The sequence below is a fragment of the Culex quinquefasciatus genome, chromosome 3 (assembly GCF_015732765.1).
Source record: "Culex quinquefasciatus strain JHB chromosome 3, VPISU_Cqui_1.0_pri_paternal, whole genome shotgun sequence".
NCBI classification, from domain to species: Eukaryota; Metazoa; Arthropoda; class Insecta; order Diptera; family Culicidae; genus Culex; species Culex quinquefasciatus.
The window spans coordinates 141,382,293-141,404,449 of NC_051863.1; the positions used below are offsets into that span (position 1 = coordinate 141,382,293).

The 22,157-nt window shown below is 36.3% G+C and overlaps 1 protein-coding gene across 1 annotated transcript in view; it reads right to left on the reverse strand.

Moving 5' to 3' along the window:
* The window catches only part of LOC119770157, a 40,315-nt gene extending 18,387 nt beyond the window's left edge, over positions 1 to 21,928 (reverse strand). The window contains exon 1 of the mRNA XM_038264544.1: positions 21,114 to 21,928. The gene's annotated coding sequence lies outside the window, so the exon portion shown is untranslated. The remainder of the gene's footprint in view (positions 1 to 21,113) is intronic.
* Between the last annotated feature and the right edge of the window lie 229 nt (positions 21,929 to 22,157).

A 22,157-nucleotide genomic window follows, 5' to 3' on the forward strand; every position in this document is an offset into this window, starting at 1 on the left:
GACCTTTTCAAATATTCAGCTAGTTTTTTTGGACCTCAACATATTTTTCCTAAAAAGCCCAACTAATAACCTTTCTTTTGAATTGTGGCGCTCCAAAATTGGTTCAGCCGTTCCGAAGATATGATTTTTTGAAAAATGTGGTTTTTGCGAAAATCGACGAAAAACGCAATTTTATGGACCATCCTATTTCGGATACGACCACCCTAATCGCCAAACAAAAAAATACGGGTTTAATTATTTGGGCCAAAAAACCCCCGCTCCAAATTTGAGCCAAATCGGAGCACTTTTGATTTGGAGACTTCCTGTTTGACGTGGAATGGCTGATAAACTAGTTTGAATGGTGGTGGGAAACGTTCAATGTTTAAAAATGAAACATTTGTAAAATTATCTGATCTTTTCGAAAATTTTAATTTCAAAATGTTGGAATCAATTTTAACATTTCAAACGGGTGGAATATTGAATATTTGATCTTTTTGAAAGGTTAGTTTTGATTCCAAATCCAATAATTTTTATTCTTAAAGAGAGATCAGATTATTTCACAGATGTTTCTTTTTTAAAATTAACAGGACACTTCAAAACAAATCAAAAAAAGTTTTGCGACTTTCTCCCACGTTTAAAAATAATGTGATTTTTTTTCTCGAAAAATTGGCAACACTGCCAAATTAAATTTGAACAAGCTCGAAAGATGCCATTTTTTGTTATCTCAAAACATATGCGGAAATTATATATTTTTAAAAGATGATTGTTTTGCGCAATTCAATATTTTGAGTGAAAAATCGAATTGAAAATCGCGTATTTTTTTGGGTATGATTTTTTTTCTGAGAAGTCTTAAGCAATATCGACAACTTTGCCGAAGGCAATAAATTATCAGAAAATCCGTTGTAAAGATACAGATTTTTGAACATTTTATAAGTCTTTTTGTATGAAAAGCTGCCACAACTGTATGGTGACTTGAAAAAATACTAAATACTAAACAATAGTAATGATGCAAAATGTCTTCTATTGGTCATAGAAAAGGTAAACACAAAGTTTCATCCAAATCAAAAAAATCTTTAAAAAATTTGACAAAATTTGCTCATGCTTACGAGAAATGCTCACTATACAAAATTCTATGTTATGTACAAAAAATTCTTTGTACTACGAACGAGATTCGAATCGGAGCTCTTTGCAAGATATTCCCTCTCTTTACCAACGGACCACAAAGACTGATGATTTCGGTAGCTTTGGCATCCCTGAATGGCAGTGGATTTGGTTTTGGTTTAGATAATAGTAGTTTATGCAACAAGTTGCAAAACGAGGATTTTTTCAGCACGAGTCGTACATTTATCCAACGAGGTTCACCGAGTTGGATAAATACGAAGAGTGCTGAAAAAATCAAGTTTTGCAACGAGTTCCATACAACATTTTTTGCAATTCCGAAAAACACCCATTGAGTGAAATTTTAAGTTAAATTTTCATGTATTTTGTCAATAAATCATTTTAATCAAAAAAATGTTGAAGAGTGTTACTTTTCGAAACAAGTGCTGAAAAGTTCAACTTTTCAGCATCCATTTCAGTGCTGAAAAGTAGAACTTTTCAGCATTTATTTTGAAAAGTGTTGCTATTCGATTCTGTTATTTTTGGTACAGAAAAGTAGGCTATTTCGTCGTTCAAGAATGACAGGAAAAGTAAGTAGTTTCACGACGGAATTGCAAAAAACAATATTTAAATGTGTTGACCAAAAATGATTCACAATCTTTCCATTAGCTTGAAAACAAAAATTTAAATTCAAGTTATGTTTTTGATTCTTTTTTTTCTAGGATTTATTGGAAATTAATAAAATTTTCAGAAAAAAAGTAAACAATAATAATTATAAACGGGACTTTTTCGCCCAGGTGATTTTAGTACACAAACAAACAAATCGCCTTATGAATCACACGTCGATTTGACAGCACCGTGATCGATTAATCATCGTACACAATGTTTGCCCATGTAGCTAAACTACCAGGTACTTTCCGCTGATTGCCTCAGGGGCAACACAACAAATCGTGGTACAAATTTTCACACGTGCCGACGAGCATACTGCTACTACTGCTCCACAGACCAACTAGAGCGGAAAACATGAGTAATATTTTCCTCCACTTCCACGGAGAAGGGGAGATGGCCTTTGGGGGGGCTTGCCGTGGAAAAACTTTCATCTATACCTATCGCTGCGACTTCAAGTGAGGTCCTTGTGTTGTCCCTGTGGTGAAATGGAGTCTCCGCTGAGGTACACACGCACTGAATAATGTGATTAATAATCAATTATTCACTTTCGAGGGAGAGATTGTTGGAAGATAAGGGGTAGTATTAATAGCATGACCTCCAGTCATTTTTCCACTTTTTGATATGGTGAAAACTAGCTTTTAGAAACAAAAAAGTGCAAAATTGTAAGAAAATGTGTTCATTTATCTCTTTATTCTCTTTGTTATTTTGGTTTTGACTTTCTTCTATGTTTGTTATGTTATTAATTTCAATTAATAATGATTTCAATAAGTATTGGTGTCAGTTTTGAGTATACAAAATAAATTATAAGTCTAACCATAATTGTACAATGTATGCCTTCTTTCCAGCGCATAAACGTCCAACTTTCAATTTCAACAATCCGCTGAACACCGCTACTCAAAACGCATCATTAAACCAACAAATCATTGTAGCTTGTAGTGGCCATTTGTTCCAAATCAATTCATCATCATCAATCGCAATTTAGCATCTATATTAGCGATCATAACTTTGTAATTGGCTTGGCGGGGCTGCTGTGTAAATCTCCAAGCCAATTTGCAATCCACACGTTTTGTGGGGTTGGGTTGCTTGGGGAAATTACTTTCCCATCACCAATTTGTGAAATCATCCTTTGGTTGTGCACAGTTAATAAAATTTTAATTCTTAAATTTAAGTGATATTTTGTTTAGTCCAAAACAGAAAAAGAATATAAAATCACAAATATTTTAGATTTTTTTGAAAATCAACAGCGTTTTTTTAAATTATTTTTACTGTGCATAATTAGCACTAAGTAGGCATTAAATAAAGAAAGATGTAAAAACAGAGATGCATCTTTTGGGTAAGGTTAGGTTTCAAATAAACTTTTTTTATTTCGAGATCATGAAAAACGAATTTTACCGCAGGGTGCACCTTGGGTTATGTAATGACAATGACTTATCTTTTTTTTCGTTAGTTAGCCACGCGCACCTGCGGCAGATGCAGATGTATTGATGTAACTAATTGTGATCGATTTCAACTGCGTGCGTGTATGTGTATGTGCATCAGCTGAGTTTAAGGTGAAGCCGTTGATCATTTTGGGAAATAATTGATCATCACTATAAAATATTCTGTACTAAATTCAATTTAATGAATTTCTACACCAAAATGAATCAGCATGTGCCGGTTGTTGCCTTCTTGAAGCCACTGAAGGAATTTTTGATCTAAATCAAATGTGTCTCAAAATTTATAAAAATTTGTGGAACAATCATTGACGTCCTAGTTGGCAATCATTGATTAATGACGATTTCCATAACTTCGCAAGGAATGGGATAATCGTCTCCAAAAGGAATCAGCGTGTGTAGGGCAGTATTCTAAACAACTTGTAGAAGGAATTTTGTCAAAATATTGAAAGCGACGCAAAATTTATATCATTGAACGAAAAATCATGGCAATGATGGAAGTCTTCACGTTAATTAAATACTGCTCTTTCTTTGTGAAGAAAAAAAACAGCGAAAGAGCGCAAAGCAAAAAGATGATTGGAAAATTGGTGCCATTTTTCTGGGGCACAAATTTGCATACCAATCAACAATCAACCAATGCAATGATACGCCTATCAAAACATGTTGCTTCTGAGTGTGTGTGTGTGTGTGAGTGTAATTAAAGGTGCATCTTTCTGTGTTTTTGTTGCGTTTGCAATTGTTCTTCTTCTTCAATGTTTCTTCTTCAATTGCACTCTTATTTCTCATTCGGTTGCATCTGGGAACACGCGTGCAGCAATTTCATAATTCTCTTTCTCTCTCTCGTATTGAATCTTATTTGCTGGTTCGTATTGTTCGGAAAATTATCTCTGTTTGCGAAAAATCGTGAAGCTTCGACGACGAAGACTTCTTTGCGTGTGGGAGAAGAAAACAAAACCACAAAATGCAACCGTCGTGTGCACGGGTGAGATTACACACCTTTCAATTAGCTCAATTTGTTTTTTTTTGTGTAGGTGTGGGTGTGTGTGTGTTGATTTTGGTTTTGTTGCCGCGATTGTTTTGTGAAGACAGGGTACACGAGCGTACGTAACGCTTACTCGACACTTTGGACAGAGTTGGACAGTTTGACGGGTGGATAGGGGAGACAGTTGTTTGATTTATGTTGTTATAACAGATTTTTTTTTGACGAATGTTTACAATAGCTTTGTTAAACCTTATTGGAAAACTAAAGCTTCCTTAACTATTGATCTTCTACGGCCCATTTTTTCGATACTTATTTTTTTTGTGTGTGTTCAGGAAGGTCATTTGAGCTACTTTTGTTCTACGATTTTTTATGCATTTTTTTATGTTTAGGTTGTATAGGCCTCTTTTGAATCCTACGATAATTAATTTTCTTTTGCCTATTTACTGTTTTCATAATTTTCCAGCTACTTTTTCGATTTTTAAGTGTCTCTCATATTTTTTAGATATGAGCAATTCTCTACGAAATCGGTATTATTTTTTAAATTTTAATTTTTGTATTTTTTAATCCGGCTGAAACTTTTTTGGTGCCTTTGGTATGCCCAAAGAAGTCATTTTGCATCATTAGTTTGTCCATATAATTTCCCATACAAATTTGGCAGCTGAGCAACTTTCTACGAAATCGGCCGATTTCGACCATTTTTATTTTTTGTATTTTTTGATTTGACTCAAACTTTGTGGGGGCCTTCCCTATGACCAAATCAGCTATTTTGTGTCATTGGTTCACCCATACAAGTCTCCATACAATTTTGGCTGCTGTCCATACAAAAATGGTATGTAAATATTCAAACAGCTGTAACTTTTGAGTGAATTTTTTGATCAATTTGGTGTCTTCGGCAAAGTTGTAGGTATTGTTGAGGACTTTTGAGAAAAAAAATAGGTACACGGAAAAAAAATTAGCAGATTTTTTTATCAACTTTTTTTCACTAAAACTCAATTTCCCAAAATAAGTATTTTTTGATTTTCGAGATTTTTTTATATGTTTTAGGGGACTAAAATCCGCAACTTTTGAGCTATAGAGAAACATGGTCAAAAAATCTGCCGCCAAGTTATGAATTTTTGAAAAATAGTGATTTTTGGAAAAAAATCCAAATTTCATGCAAAAACAAATTTGAAGTTATTTTTTAAAGCAAAATTGAATTTGCAATCGAAAACAACTTTACAATTTTTTGATAAAGGGCTTCGTTTTCAAGATATAGCCACCGAAAGTTTGATTTTAGCAAAATATTTGCAGTTTTTCAATTTTTAAAAATAGTGACCATGAGTGACCATTTCTAAAATTTTTTTTTTTGAAAAGTTCAGAAAATTTGCTATAAAATTGTTTAAGAGACATTGAAGATTGGACCTCGGGTTGCTGAGATAGAGCCGCTTTAAGGAAAAGAAACAATCTCACCAAAATAACCCACCATTTTCTAATGACGATATCTCAGCAACTAATGGTCCGATTATCAATGTTAATACATGAAACATTCGTGAAATTTTCCGATCTTTTAGAAAAAAATGTTTTGTAAATTTTTAAATCAAGACTAACATTTTTAAAGGGCCAAACATTGAATATTACGCCCATTTAAAATGCTAGTCTTGATTTAAAAAAATTTCAAAATATTTTTTTCGAAAAGATCGGAAAATTTCACGAATGTTTCATGTATTAACATTGATAACCATTAGTTGCTGAGATATCGTCATTAGAAAATGGTGGGTTGTTTTGGTGAGACTTAGAAAACTTCAATTTTCGTGTTTCTTTTTCTTAAAGCGGCTGTATCTCAGCAACCCGAGGTCCAATCTTCAATGTCTCTTAGACAATTTTATAGCAAATTTTCTGAACTTTTCTAAAAAATTATTTTTAGAAATGGTCGCTCATGGTCACTATTTTTAAAAATCGAAAAACTGCAAATATTTTGCTGAAATCAAACTTTCGGTGCCTATATCTTGAAAACGAAGCCCTTTATCAAAAAAATTGTAAAGTAGTTTTTGATTGCAAATTCAATTTTGCATTAAAAATTGACTTTAAATTTGTTTTTGCATAAAATTTGGATTTTTTCCAAAAATCCCTATTTTTTCAAAAAATCATAGCTTGGCGGCAGATTTTTTGACCATGTTTCTCTATAGCTCAAAAGTTGCGGATTTTAGTCCCCTAAAACATATCAAAAAATCTCGAAAATCATAAAAATACGTATTTTGGGAAATTTAGTTTTCGTGAAAAAAAAGTTGATAAATTTTTTTTTCCGTGATCTGGCTGAGTGACAAAAACTTTTAATCTTGTGTTTTAACCTTATTAATTCAACTTAGAAAAAAATAATTTAAACTAGATTATTCGAGAAAATATTGAAGATTGGAGCAAACAAATCCCTAAAATCCTTGTTAAATTCACATATTTTAAGTATTGATCAGAATTGTTATATCTAGGGCAGTGTTTCTCAACCGGTGAGGAATTCCCCCCTGGGGGGGGGGGGGGAATTTAGCCATTCTAGGGGGGGAATGAGGGTTCAATAAACATCCAATTTTGACGTAGACTTACGTCTTTGTCGAAGGTACTGGGGTGTCATTCCAAAAAACCCGGGCCGAAGGCCCTGGATTACTGCGTCATCCGTCAAACGCTTATATCTTCCTTCCCTCTAATCGAATCGACACGATTTATGTGCCATTCGATTCGAAAATTATTCAGCAATTTGCTATAAAACTTTCATTGTTGGCAAAATAGTTTAACTATTGAAACAATTGAATGTTTTAAAATGTTTTCAAAATGCAGAGATTTTGCAAGCAAAATGAGCGCTTCCCACTCACGGACGGGAATGTCAAGTACCTATTTTGAGGGAAAATCATCCGAGCAACGCGACCGAGTGTCGGTCGCGAAAAGGAGGAAGTAGCGGGCCGAAATCATACATAAGAACGTGCGCCAGAGCCCATTCCATCATTCACGTCTCAGACGTCGGACCGGCAGCAGCAGCAGCAGCAGCAGGAAAGCTCAGCCCAGAGCAGCAGCAGCAGGAGAGAGACCAGAGCAGCAGCAGCAGGAGAGAGGGACCAGAACTGGAAAAGAAGTGCGCATCGCCTTCTCGTCGTCACCGTCAGCCAGTTGCCTCTCGATGGCCGGACCGTTAGGATCTTTCGTGGTTGCTGTGGTTCGGAGGTGCTTCAATCCCCATCCCTCGTCCCACCCGGGACGAGGCATCAACAAGATGAGGCGCGCGCCTGCTGCCTTCCGCCGAAAAGCCTCTCGTGGGTCAAGCCTTGGTTGTTAAACAATCGGGACATCCAACTAGCTCGTCGCATTCGCGGCGAGCGCTTCTGAAAGATTTACGTCTCATCAAATTCTAGTGTTGAAAGAGTTGCCCTCGTCCCACCCGGGACGAGGCAGCGAGCTAATTTGAATTTAAATTTCAGGAACAAATTTTGGTCTTCGGGGCGACGGATTGCACAGTTTTCTGAGGCTGCTCTCGCCCCCAACCCCTATGCCCCCTCTCCCCCTCCCCCCATTCGGCTCGCTAAAATTCCTTCGTCTCTTTCTTTCCTCTCTTTGCCGTTTGAATGGGTGTTCCTTCCATTATATATATAGCTAATTCTTCAAATTAATATATGGAAAACCCACATGTCCACATATCTAAATTTTACGTAAGTCTACGCCATTCCGGTTATGTCTGTGACATAACTACTTTGACTTTCTTAAATCATTATCTGACACATTCTTTGCAGCTTTCAATTTCTTTGATTAGTAATAACAACATTTGTTTTTTCCCAAAAAATAATTATGAAAGTTTCATTTTCTCATAATTTTGATATTTCTTGAAACAATAAATGATTTTTTAAATATTTCTCAGGCATTTGTATTTTTTTGGACACAAGATTTTTTTTTGTGACAGACTTTTTCGCTGGATTCTATAAGATTTTTGTAACCTTTTAACAAGATCATTTTTTTGAAAAATAATTGGAAATTGAAAAAAAAGTTTTTCAAATATTATTTAAGATTATTTGAATTCTTCACTTTTTTTAGAGCAATCTGTCTGCTGTCGCAGATATTTTTTTTTTATATTTGTACATATTTTATAATTGTATTTAAAATTGTAATTAAAACGAAAAGAAGGAATAGAATACCAGCTTTTTTTTTAAAGAAAAAATGATCAAATAAACAAACTATCGTTCAAATTTAAACCTGCGAAATCGTCAAATTGTCTGTAAGTTTTTTTTAAATAAAAATAAAACGTTTTCAAATACCTTCTATAGTTTATTGCGTATTTTACACATCAATTTGTTATGAAAATTGTAATCTATTTGCAAACCTGAAAAGATGCAATTATACTTGTGCAAAAAAATAAAAAGGGAGGGGGAATGAAGTTCTTGCAAATCAGTCAAGGGGGGAATGGATCGCAAAAGGTTGAGAAACACTGATCTAGGGCGTCCAAATTTCCCGGGTTTTGAATTTCCCGGGAAACGGGAAAAATATTTTTGAAATCCCGGGAATTCCCGGGATCCCGGGAAATTTTTGAAGCAGTCATAAAATCTATGTTTTCATAATATTTGATACGTTTTCAAATAAAAATAAAAATGGTCGAAATCGGCCGATTTCGTAGCGAGTTGCTCACATTGAAAATAGATGAGTGATTTTTAGTCAACTTTGCAAAACATTCCAAAACATTGCAAATTTTATAATCCACACGCTAAGGAGATACAGGTTAGGGATCAAGTCTCCCCACATATTAGAAAATCAGTGCATTAAATTGAAAAATGTACGTGAAAAAAGTGCGATATCGAACCTCCCCTAAAAAAGCTCACCCAGGGTCTGTCTGGGGCACCAGTTCAGCACGTTAATTGGGGATGGTTCAGTTTCATTTTCTTTCTTCAGCTGCCAGACGAAGACGACGGCGATGATTCGCACCTGTTAAAAATGCACAAAAAAAGAGAAGCCCGCGCGGGTCCATCTTTGACCGCACCCTGCGGGGTCTGATGGCCGGTAATTGACGATGATTTTATGCTCCCTCCCTCCCCTTCCCTCTACATTGAGAGAAAGGTATTGTTCTCCTCGTTGCATAAGGTGTTGGGTGAGAGAGTTTTGGTGGGGTCGCTTTTGTGAGCTTAAACACAAATTTGAGGTGCAATTGAAACTTTGAGTGATCTATTGGACGAGAAAATATTTGAATGCAACTTTATGTAAGTAAGCTGAGAGATAGAGTGAAATTAGGGCTCATAAAATGAGATAACGTCTTGTTAAAGTTAAGCTGACTTGTACAATTAAGTAGAGTCCAATGATAAACCACGCTAGAGGCTACTGAATTGGTGATTTCACATAAAATTTCACACCACAATTGAACTACTTTTGAAGCACTTTTCCCTGCTGTGTGTTCAAACAATGAATGGAATGGCTTTTGTTGATTCTTCCCTCACAAAACGGTGGTGGGCCATTCACCTGAATTGCTTATTCATTCATTTACTAACTTCACTTTTAATGTGGGTTTCACACATGGCGTAGAACACATTATAGAAAAATGTGTGGGGTGCACTTTTATTGTTTGGTGGCAAATTTTTCGTTTGGTTGGTACATCACGCGCGCGCCAGAATGACGACGATGACGAAGTTGGGCTCTCTGTGCACACATCAGGTGCGTAGGGGTGGGTGGGTGACAACAACACGTGTTTCACCCCCACAAAACGGCGCCTTGCAAAAAGGGGGTTGGAATGTGCTTTGAACTGTTTGGCAACGTTATAAGTAGCCTAAGATCGTCGGTGAGTTCAAGCAAAACAATGTAAAAGGGCCGAAGCCAAAGTGTAAACAAAGAGGCTATCCTGCTCACGTCAGTTGATGTTTACATTCGGAACGAGCAGGATAGGCTCTTTGTTTACATTTCGGCTTCGGCCCTATTACAATGTTTTGCTAGAGTTATTATAAGTATGGTATATTACTAGGTTTTATGAAAATTATCATGTATCTGATTTAACTTGCCACGCCTACTAAAATTAACCAAATCATGCCACTCATTTGGGGTGGCATCATTCATAACATTCATTGAGTAATTTCCTATAATGACATTTTAGGGTACACTTCATGGTGTCACGTTTTCTGCTCTACTTGAATATTTTGCTCTGGGGGAAAAGGGGCAAAATGCGCGTTATGAAGTATTCCTACAATAATTAAAATTTAAACAAGACTATAAATTATGAAAAAAAAAGCCAAGACTGATAACATTTTTGAAAAAGTAAAGAATTTAAAGAAATTTGTAATTCTCTATCTCTTACAATACATACATGAAAAAATATTTGAATGAAACAATATAAAACTATTAAATTATCTAAAAAATATGAAATTCAACAGCTTGCGAATTTAAAAAAGTTCATTCTGAGGTTTCACTTGATAGATTTGAACCTTAAAAAAAGCTGATTATTTTTGTTCAAAAACCCATTTACAGAAAAACTAAACCAATCAATTAAGCATAAGGCTGGTTTCAGTGACTTTAAAAATGCAGGTATTAAATCTCCCTAAAGGGACTCTTAAAAAATATTTGATTGCACAAATAGTAGGAAGATGAATTCAACATCAAGTGCTTTAGGGTTTTGTGTTTTGTGCAATTATTGAATAAAAATAAAACAGATATACTACATTTTATTGTTTCTATACATATAAAAACAAAGAAAGACAATCTCTTGGAAGCTTTTGGAGCAACTTTTTAGAAAAAAAATTGTGTAACTTAAAAATTAAAAAAAGTCACTGATTTTTTTTGGCATTTCTCGACACACTCAAAAAATTTTTTTTATACAAAATGAAAGTTCCTGATTTTGTGAAAAAGTCATTTTTAAAATTGCAAATTCAATTTTCCCCAATAAGTAAAGTCAAACAATTTTTTTTTCGAAACTTAAACATTAAAAAAAAGTTTAATGCAAAGCAATATAAATTAACCAATATATCCCACTCACTTCAGTGAATGATTACATTAAAAATGATCAGGATGAACCTTTTGTTTGTCGGCCCTCCCACTAACATTTACACACAAGATCCTCTGTAATTACTCTTAGCTTTAAGAAAAATGTTATTGCAAAAGCCGACTCGGTCCTAACCAGGTCCCAGCACCGAAAAGGACCTTAAAAATAATTTTATGAAAAAAATCTTTTGTTTGAAAATCGAAATTCGCACATTTAAATTTTTTTGTTCATTTTTAAAAATTCAAAATTTGGGAAAACAAATTTTATCAACTGTAATAGCTCAAACAATGACAATTTAGTCTTCCAAAAATATATAGAAATAAGAAAAATTAAATGCAAAATGATAGTTCCCGCAAATTGTTGTTTGAAGTGTTGATTTTTTTTACAAAATCCTGTTCAGTTTACTTTTTTATCTCTAGTTATTTTAAGAAGACAAAACTCACTTTTTAACCTATTGCACAAGTTGATAAAATTTGCTGGTCCATTTTTTGAAAATGAAACAAAATATTAATAATAATAGACATTACACCGTCTTTTCAGACTGAATTTACTAACTAACGGGACAAACACAGAACATCCAGAGGAGATGGGCGGAAATCGAACCCGGGCCCCTTAGCACACATGAGGGATCGGCAGCCGAAGCCGCTAACCGCCGCGCCACGGGGTCCTCCTATTGTACATTTTTTTGGGGTTTCACTTTTTAATAAAATCACCTCGCGGAAAATATCATTTCAATTTTTTATTTCAAGTTATTTTTAGAAGACAAAACTGTAATTTTTTAAGTTACTACATAAGTTGATAAAATTTGATCGCCCAAATTATATATTTTTGAATATGAAACAAAATATTGCATATTTTTTAAAGTTTTTAAGGCTGTTTGCTCCTGTTTGCATAAATGTCCCATTTCATCACACGGAGAAAAAATAGTTCCCAATTTCATGAACGCTCTTTCCGAAATGCTAAAAATATCCAGTTCTTTGTTCTACAAAATCGGAGGAAATTCAATTCTTTCGTTTGTGTGACAATCTTTCTCTACGTTTTGCTCAGCTTACTGTAAAAAAGTACAAAAAATCATCGTTTATTGAAGTCTAAGGAGGTTGAACCGATCCATAACTCGAATTAAAAACATTATTTAATAGTTATGTTAAAAGTTTATGTTTGACACTCTTTTTTAATAAACACAAATTCTGTGTTTTTTATTAAGTAAACTAAACCTGTATAATGGAAAAATTTAAGAACTGTAGGATAAAACATTTAATTTTTGTTTTGATAAGAATGCTTGAAAATATTTGACTTCATAAATCCACTAAATCAATTTTTCCCCAAATTATAAAATAATCAAAAAATCTTTCTCAAAGCTTTATTAAGATTTGGCTAAATTCAATTTTACCCTCCCCACCCCATCGCACGGTTCCGGTTTTGCGCGTTTGTCATTATTTTATATGATTCACCAACTTCACCCGCACCCCGCAAAACATCACGTCACTGTCGCTCCTTCCGGCCACCGTGTGGACACCCCGGTCATCGGCGCCAGCCAACCATATTCGGCGAAAGAGAGTAGTAACATTTGCACGCGTCGTTGATTTTGGCCAAATTTAAACGATGGCACGAAAAGATCCACAGAATGATATCAAATAGCGACTGTGAATTCTCCCAGTGCCAAGGTTCGTAATTGGTCCACCACGTGGGGGTGTTTCGGACGGAATGATGGAGTTGTTTTTCACCACTTTTTTCTTCTTCCTCGGGGGGTTTCCACTAATGACGCATTATCGGTGACGCGTGGATCATAAAGTACTACGTTGAACGCACGGTCGTCAGAACTTGCTCAGAAGTTGTTACTTTGGTGGCAGTCGTTGGGCGACTCCTTGCGTGTAGCTCGTTTATCTTTATTATCATCCAAGGGTAGAGTCCTTCCTGAGCAGTTCTCTCTGAAGTCAAAACAAGACTTCAATAATTTGTCAACAAACAAGTCAGCATAATGTTTAAGAGCTGCTTATCAAAAAATTCTAAGTTAAATTCGATTTTTAAAATCAATTTGATATTTTTGACGAAATTACTAGCTTTTTGATTTTAGTGAGAACTGGCCTCCTCTTGCAGGGTTTCTGGCAGGAAAAGCCGGATGATTGCCGACTCTAGTGAGGGGTTGAACTTGGAACTTGCGGCACTATTGCGGCTTTTATAGAGTTTGCTTTGAGGAAAGTGGTGACACGGCCAGGTGGAAAAGATGTCATAAAAATAAATTATGGGCTTGCCTGCTGAAGAGAAGGAGGAGGAGGGGCACGGGGAGAGTGTTTGGTCGAACTGTCCTTTTTCTCCCGATGTCGTCCTGTTGACGCAGTGTTGTCGTTTTATGGGGTTTGGGTGATGGCATTGATTAGTCTTTATACGTGTTTGGCAGTAGATAAATAGATGGATTTGCTTGTTGTTTTTTTTAAGTTGAACCTTCAGCTTAAAACGCAGTTATTTTTATTTCTATCAAGATTTCTATGTAACCTACAATATTGTTGGTTGTTTTTAGCAGATCTTCCAGTAATAAATACAGTTGACACCGTGAGTGATTTTGCTCGTACGCGTCCAACCACCCCCTTTTGGCCCTTCATACGGCAGTAATTTGAAGATGCTTCCTTTAAGTTTGAGCCACTGTAATTCTAGGCAACCGGATGGGTTTCTGCGTTGATCGATTCCCTGTTCTACTTTCGTTGGGTTCGGTCGTCTTTCGAGCTAGCTTAGCGCGTCTTTGACGGTGTTTTGTCAACTTTCGCCGACGGCCATGGCGGCGGCCGCGACGGCGGAGAGTGAGTGGACGGAGCATAGAACCGAGGATGGAAGGCCGTTCTACTGGAACGCGGCCATGAAGAAAAGTGTGTGGGAGAAACCGGACGGGTTCCAACCCAAAACGCAGGCGGCGACGGGCATGGAGGTGGAAGTCTCCGAAGGAGGAGGAGAGGACGGGGGCGAATTTCGTCCCGTAATCAAGGTTCGGCGCAGGAAGGCTAACGAGGAGATCAACGTCGGCGATGGCCAGGAAGTGGAGAAACTGCTCAGCAACAACAAGTTCAACCCGCTAGCGGAGAAGAGCAACAACAATAACAATGCGAATCCAGCAGCAGAAAAAACCACCCCTGTGGTACCAGCACCCGGCAATTCGGCCGGGGAGAAGAAGCAGCCGCCGCTGGTGGTGAAAGAAACGAGCTTCGCCCGCCTTGCGAAGGTGATGTCGACATGTAACACAAACTGACGCGGTACGGCATCAAAATTACGTGCTTCTCGAGCGACGACTTCGACACGGTGCAAGCCCACCTGAAGAAGAACAAGGTGCAGTTCTACACGCACGGAAAGCGCAGTGCGAGACCGCACCGGGTAGTAATGCGAGGTCTCCCGAACGCGGAACCGGATTACGTCAAGGAGCTGCTCAAGACGGAACATCAGCTGGACGTCTTGGCAGTACACGCCATCAGGCGGAAGCAGCAGCTTCCCGCCATCGATGAGACGCCTTTCATCGTGCTCTTCCCCAAGGGTCATACCAGTCTGAAGGAGTTGAGTAGCAAGGTAAAGAAAGTGGGACCAGTCGTCGTCCGGTGGGTGGCCTACCGGAACAAAGAACCGCACGTGACCCAGTGCAAGAACTGCTTGCAGTTCGGTCACGGAACCAGTAACTGCCATCTCAAGCCCAGGTGCAGCAGCTGTGGGGGAGCCCACAGCACGGAAAAGTGCAAAGCAGAAGAAACGGATGCCAAGAAGTGTGTCAACTGCTCTGGATCCCACGAGGGTCTGGACCGCAGCTGTCCCAAGCGTGCGCAGTTCATCCAGTCGAGGCAGCAGGTGTCCACGCCGAAGCCGCCAGCATGGAAGAAGGACAAGCAGACTCCGGCAGGAGCCACGTTCGCCGCGGCGGATTTTCCTCCGCTACCTGGAGCGGTGCCGTCCGTTGGGACGGAAGAAAAGCATCCTCGTCCCGCAGGAAGAAGTCCAGATAATACTGGCGCCGGCGCCGGTGCAACCCCGAAGAGGGATCAAGGCGAACCGAAGCTGTACAGCGAGTCGGAGCTGTGGTCCATTTACCGAGAGTACAGAGTTCGCTTGAGGCAGTGCAAGACACCCGAGGAACAGATCGATGTGATCGCACACTTGCTGACACATGGCACGAAAAAATGATCATCTGAATCAGTTACAGTTTTTTTTTTATTTTTATTTTATTATTTTTGTACCTTTTGATCCTCGGTCCTAACCTGGTCACAGCACCTAAAAGGACCTAATAAAAATAAGCTATGAAAAAAAAAAAAAAATTCTAGGCAACCGCTACATAGGTCATCCTTGTGGCCCTGTTGGTTATCACATCAAATCAAATCAAATCAAATCAAAATCTTCCAGTAATAAATACAGTAGAATGAAAAAAAATCATAATATTCTCTTGAGTCTGTTTCTAACTTAATCACAGATTCAATGTTTTTATCAAGTTTTATTTTAAAGAGTAACAAATTGTACAAAGAAAAAAAAAATTATGGTAATATTCATCAGGGAATGGAAACAGATTTTGTGTCAAAAAAATGTTTAATATTTCATCAGAAACTGGTGAATTTTCATCAGGTTTACATGTTTACACATTTTTGAGGTAAAATTACTCAAAACAGAGGTAATATTTAACCAACCACATTTTCAACCTATTAAAATTCTTTTTTGCTGTGTTATTAATTTTGAATGTTGGAAACTATTATATTTTTAACTTACTATCGCTTGCACATTTTTTAAATGCTGCTTTTAAATTATTGTGTCTGAGCTTTGAAGTAGAGGAGGATTCAATTTCAAGGATACATGTAATTGTCTTCAGTGCAGTTTTTGTTTTTATATTTTGACGGATGATTGGAATTACTAGCTTTATTTGTTCAGTGATTTTCGGGTTTTGAAAAGTTTTAAATGATTTTTAGATGCACTGATACGATCGACTTATCTTTTTTGCCATAAAAAATATCACAGTGTTGTTATTATAACTTGAAAGAAAACCATGATATTTTATTTTTTTTTTCAATAAGCTTTTTAGAAATCGGCATTAGCGACCAATTTAATGAGTCTTAAACAAATTGAGCCAATTTGATAAAAGTAATGTTGAGAGTAATATTCAAATATTGAAAATGATTTTTTTTTAATATCACGGTAAAAATAGTTCAAATTTGGAAGGTGTAATTTTGTAATTTTACCTCAATTTAGACTGAAAAAGGGACATTACATCAGAAAATTGGTATAATTTCACATTTTTTCCGACATGAAATATGTAACCATTTCCAGATGTAATATTATCATTTTTTCAATGTGCACCCTGAAAAAAAGTTTATGTGTGTGTTTAACCCTTGAAATTTTTGCTGACATGTAGTATTTAACCTCTTAATAATATCTAGATATTTTGGAATTCATGATATCAGGGAAGTCATAGCCTAGACAGCAAAAAATGTGTAAATTTTTAAGGTTGAATATGTATTACCTCTTTTATGATGTTATTTTATCTCAATTTAGACTAAAAAAGTGATACTACACCAGAAAAGTGGTAAAATTACACATTTTTTCTGACATTAATGTACGCCTTCCCAGATGAAATATTACCATGAATATTTATTGTGTAGTTTTAGAGTATACTGTAAGAAAATAATGTATATTTGACCGATTCTTGGCAAAGCTACACCAAAATGTCACATTTTTCAATTTTCAATGTGTTTTTTTATATGAGAGATTTCATTTTTATTATGATTCAATAATTTCAATGTGCTTTAAATGCGTTTTCTTACCTCAAAAGCCAAAAATATTGACCAAATATGGTCTGCAAGCCATTGAATGGGAGAGGAGTTTTTTCATAAATCTGCTCCTTTCGTTGTCCCGTCACGAAAAGAAATGGCTGGCAAAAACTCAAATTTCAACCAATTCGTTCAGTTCAAGGAGCAAAAGATTCGTTTTTTAATTTGTAATAATGTGTAGAAGAGCAAAAGATTTTAAAAATCAAACTGGCAAAACTGTAGCGATTTTTGTAGTGTGCCTTTTGAAAGTCCAGTTTTACGATGTTATCCCGTCACGCTACATTTTCATTTCAGGGGAAGCAAAGGTACTATATGGTTCATGCGACATGACATTTCTTTGTAGGAAAATTAATTATCTTTTCAAATATGTAATAACATTGGGGGGTTTCTTCTTTTATTTTGCCACTATAGCCAAAACGCTGAAAAAAACTTGGGCATTTTTTGAAAAGGAGCCGAAGAATCGGTCATTTGGTGGTGTAAATGTTCCTCATATTTATGTAATTTTTTCACATTTTATGTTGAAACTGTGGAAAAACAAAGTGAAATACGCAAATTTAGACATGTAAGAGGTGAAATTACACATGTTGGACTGTTGTAATAACTTGATTTTCATTTTTAAACCTTCTGATATGTAATATATTTTAACACTATTATTTAATTTGACGAATTAATTGTTTTTGCCTACATTTTAAGATGATTTGAAAAGTTTTGATTGAAGGTTTATTACGTATAAAGCAGTTTGTAATACATTTTCTGTGATTATTTTTTTTATCTTCGATTTGTCAGATGGAGTGTAAAACGATTGAATAAAATAATACAATATCCTCAGCATTAAAAAAATATTAAAATAAAAGCATTCACCCCTGAACCATACTTTGTGACTAAACACTATTTTCAACATTATCTTTTCAAAAAGTTCAACGCCATTAAAAGCTAATTGTCCTGCGCATTTCCTGAAAATTTCAAGAAGCTCGTCGACTCCTACACTGTCAACCTGTCAGTGCACTCACATCACTTATCTTCGCCAAGTAGAGAGGTCAGTAATAAATCTTTCATCCAACCACAACCGTTCATTTTTTATTCAGTTCAAATCAGCAGCGCAGCGAGCGGGTCGGTCGATGAATCATGCTGCTACATTTCTTTGGGTCAGTTGAAGTATTTTGTGATTGCTTTTAAGTTTCCCTGCCTCTAATTAAAGCATAATTCTTGTTTTATACAGGATAATCACTGCTAATGGCGGGCTTGACTAAGTTGGAATAAAAAATTCAACCATGACAACGATTTAATAACTTTGACGGAACTGAATCTAAAATAAGCATTTTGGTTACCGCACCGCCAAGAATGCCTTCTGTTATTGATTTCAGACTAGGAAGTCTCTCATTCAATATGTATCGACTGTTCCGTGTAGTGATTCACCCACTTGAAAAGCGGACGTAATGCCGGAAAAACACAAGCTCTCCGGTGAAGAAATGATCACCTTGAAGTGGCCACCAGCACCTTTCAGAACCCCGGGCATGTATTTGGTTGTTTGTGCTCGTTCATAAAATGGATTTCTAACCGTTTATTATTCTGACTTTTAAATTGTCTTGTTAGGTTAATGGAGTGTATCTGGTGCAAATTTCCTGACTCACGAAACTTGTGGCTGCGAGCCGGCTGGGTCGGTCAATTGGCCGAACTCGCTGAACCGTGGCAGGACATGTGAGTTTGGATGGTTGGTGGCTGGCTGGCAGCGAGCCCTCACCCCGAATCGGTGTCGGTGATTGTGAATCGTCACTTGGAAACAAAGCGTCTGGGAATTGGGTGTGAATCAGCTTCGGGACTTTGGAATAAGGTGAATAATATTTGATTGTATTATAAGCGTGGTACGAAATTTTATTTCATACAATAAATGGTGAAGTTTCGCATTTATTTAGCAATTTTTTTTTATTTAAACTTCATGCTAATTTTCAAAATATGTTAAAGAAATGTTTTAGAAATATGGAACGGTATAATTAAGCTTGTACAAAGGAAGCCAAAATATCGTTAGTAGTGCAAAATGCGTTTTGTGAGATTAAAAACTGTATTAAGAAATAATTGGAAGTATTTTAGTTTCCAGTCGATTGAACAAGTTTTGTTTAGTGAACTACGTTGAATTGAAATTTTATCTTTTGATACAAATTTTTTAATTGTTGGTATTTTGAAAATTTAGATTTTTTCCATCTTATGAAATAAAAATTGTGCATTTGGCTGAAAGTGAAACTTTAGGAAATAAATATTTTCGTAAATTCATTGCTATTTTTCAAATTTGTGAGTTGATATTGCTCGAACAAGAGCATATCTTTTATTCAAAAAATAAAACATGTATCTGCAATTTACCGAAAATAAATGCGAAAAACTAACAACAACAGAGGAATAAAAAACTTAACTGAAGCTTACAAAAAATTTAAAATAATAAATAAATAATAAAATAATAAAATAATCATAAGGTTTACTCAGCCTCCATCTGCCCAAAAAAATAAAAAATTGTCTTGAAATTTAAACTCAGTATGTTTTGTCCTTATCGACCTCGATCTGGCTGAGTGACAAAAACTTTTAATCGTGTGTTTTAACCTTATTAATTCAACTTTGAAAAAAATAATTTAAACTAGATTATTCAAGAAAATATTGAAGATTGGAGCAAACAAATCCCTAAAATCCTCGTTAGATTCACATATTTGAAGTATTGATCAGTATTGTTATATCTTAAGATCCTCAAATTTTGATACAATTTAATTTTCCTTAAATTTACTATCGATCGTCGAAATTTTGTTAGGAAAACTTTTTAATTTTACATTTAAATTGTTGTAAATTTTTAAGAAGGTGATCGTAAGATAAGACTTTTCAAATGAGGAAAGATGCTTAAGATCTGGCAACACTGTTTCAAGTTGAAGAGATAAATAAAAATCAATATCAAATTTCAAGCAGTATTTTCAAATTTTTAAGCAAAACTGCCACAAAAACGTTATACATTATAACAGTTGAGAGTCAACAATCTGAAAAATAATTTTTCATCAAATATTTTTTCACGATCAGTTGTCTTAAAATTTAAAATTAAGAAAAAATTGATCTCATTTGATTGAAAATGTGAAAATAATCAGAATATAATGTGTTCTAAGTTGAGATCGAATTTTTTTTTCTCCTGAATGTTTCTAGTTTTGGCAATAATTATTTTGTTCGCCACCTGATTTTTTAAGATATCTTTGAAGAGGGGAGTTGACTAGACAAAAAACATTTCGTTAGCAAATGTAAACAAATAAATTTTGTTTGAAGAATTACTGAACAAATCGCAAAAAATACGTTTTGTATAATAAGCAACCGTTCGCCAAAGTTTTATGGACGAAAGTTTAAAGAAGTACTACTCAACTGACTTTGACAAAATTTATTTATAGATTTGGTAAAATTGTTTAAAGTTATGAGTTTTTATGTAAATTTTATAAAACTAAAGGCTAACTCAAGCCCAATATTGTAAATTTGGTTGATTATAAATTGTGGAATCATCTTGTTCATACTTTTTAATAATACCGTTTAATAATAAATGATGATGATCTCGAAACTTTTCCAGGTAATTCCAGGTAGTAATATGCCAAAATGGTTTTAAAAACTATTTTCAAATGTTAAATATTATGTCACACTGCACTGGATTGAGGCAAATTTTTCTGGCTTTTCAAAATTGTGTTAGCAAAGTTCTTATTAGTTTTGCAAAAAATGACTTATTTAGCATAAGGTGCAATACCATTAGGTATTTGGGTAACTTTTATCATTTTAGAAGTAAAATCCCACTGAGCCAATAAATAAGTTGTTATCATAAATATTTCTAGTCCGAAAATATCCTTTTATTAGAAGGAATAGTAATAGTAAAATATCGCATTGACATTATTATGTGTGGTCAAACAGAGTTAAATCAAATTTCAAATAAGATCAATCCAAACACGCGTGACTGGCTAAAAAGCAACTAATTAAAAATAATTCTTCAAATTTAAAATCATGTTTTCCTCCCGCAAATCATGAACCACACTAGCGATATGAACGCAACGCCAAGTGAAATGTTCTTGCCCCCCGAGAGTGAATTAATTTAACTCTTCACACTCATTAATAATGTATGATTCTATGTCTCTTGTCTTGAAGAGTTCGCACTCCGCAAGTCAAGAGGCCAGGCCGCGCCACCGGAGATAAGGATGGATACTTACGAAATCATAGCACCGTGACCAGGAATTTATTTCTTCTGGTGAACGGCGGCAGTCTCCGGCCGCAGCACCCACGACTGACCACGACACACCTGGAACGTTGGACGGTTTTATTGCTCTCGTGTTGGATTAGCGATGCGAAACACTCTGATTTTTTTTGAAGCACTTGGAACTTTTTTTTGATTTTGTTTGAATATCACTTTCAAGTTAGGACACCACTTTTCTTCAACTTTGAACTATGGAGTACGCGAAGATCTTCTTAGAAGCGCGGGGTAGAACACTAGAGAGTCAAGACCGGCACCGACCAGCACCGGGCACCGTCAACTGCGGTCTGTGTCTTGGGTCGGCTGCGGGTGTCCTGCGAGTTGTCCTGGGGGCCCACGACCTCTCTGAGCGCCGTGCTCGTCTAGCTCCGGCGAGGGCTCGTTATCCTTTAAAGGCCTCCTGCCCGCGTGGATTCCGAGCAGCACACACCAAATCGTGGTATTCACCAAATCAAATGATTATTGGTCATGCACGGTCTTGGAGGGGGTTTAAAGTCCCGACTCACTCACTCGCACGGGATCGGATAGGAATGTCCTGGCCGAAGATCCTTGCTGCGGACGGACGGACGTACAGACTGAAACTGTTTTGTATTTTGCGTTACTTCGGTAACCGGACGGCTCGCGGGTACACACAGAACGGTCCCCGTGTGGAGTATCCTTGACAACGCTCGCGAACAACTAAAAGAACCTAAACCTAAGGCGGCTTATGTACGGGCGCCGAGGAGGAGTAGAAGGCGACTGAACGGCTGACGGATCGAAGGTGGCCACGACCGGGTAGACTGAGGCGACTGACTATCCGTGGTGTTGTGGAAAATACAGGTGGAAAGAGCGAATCGAAGGAGTGGAATGGAATGGAATGGAACACATAAAACAAGAGCAGAAGGCGCCCGCGAAAGGTGGTTTGAGAGAGAGGCAGAGAGATAGAGAAAAAAAGAGCGAACTTGTATGTGGTGTGCGAATAAAAAAATAATGAAAAAGGTACACATCAAGCGATCGAGAGCGC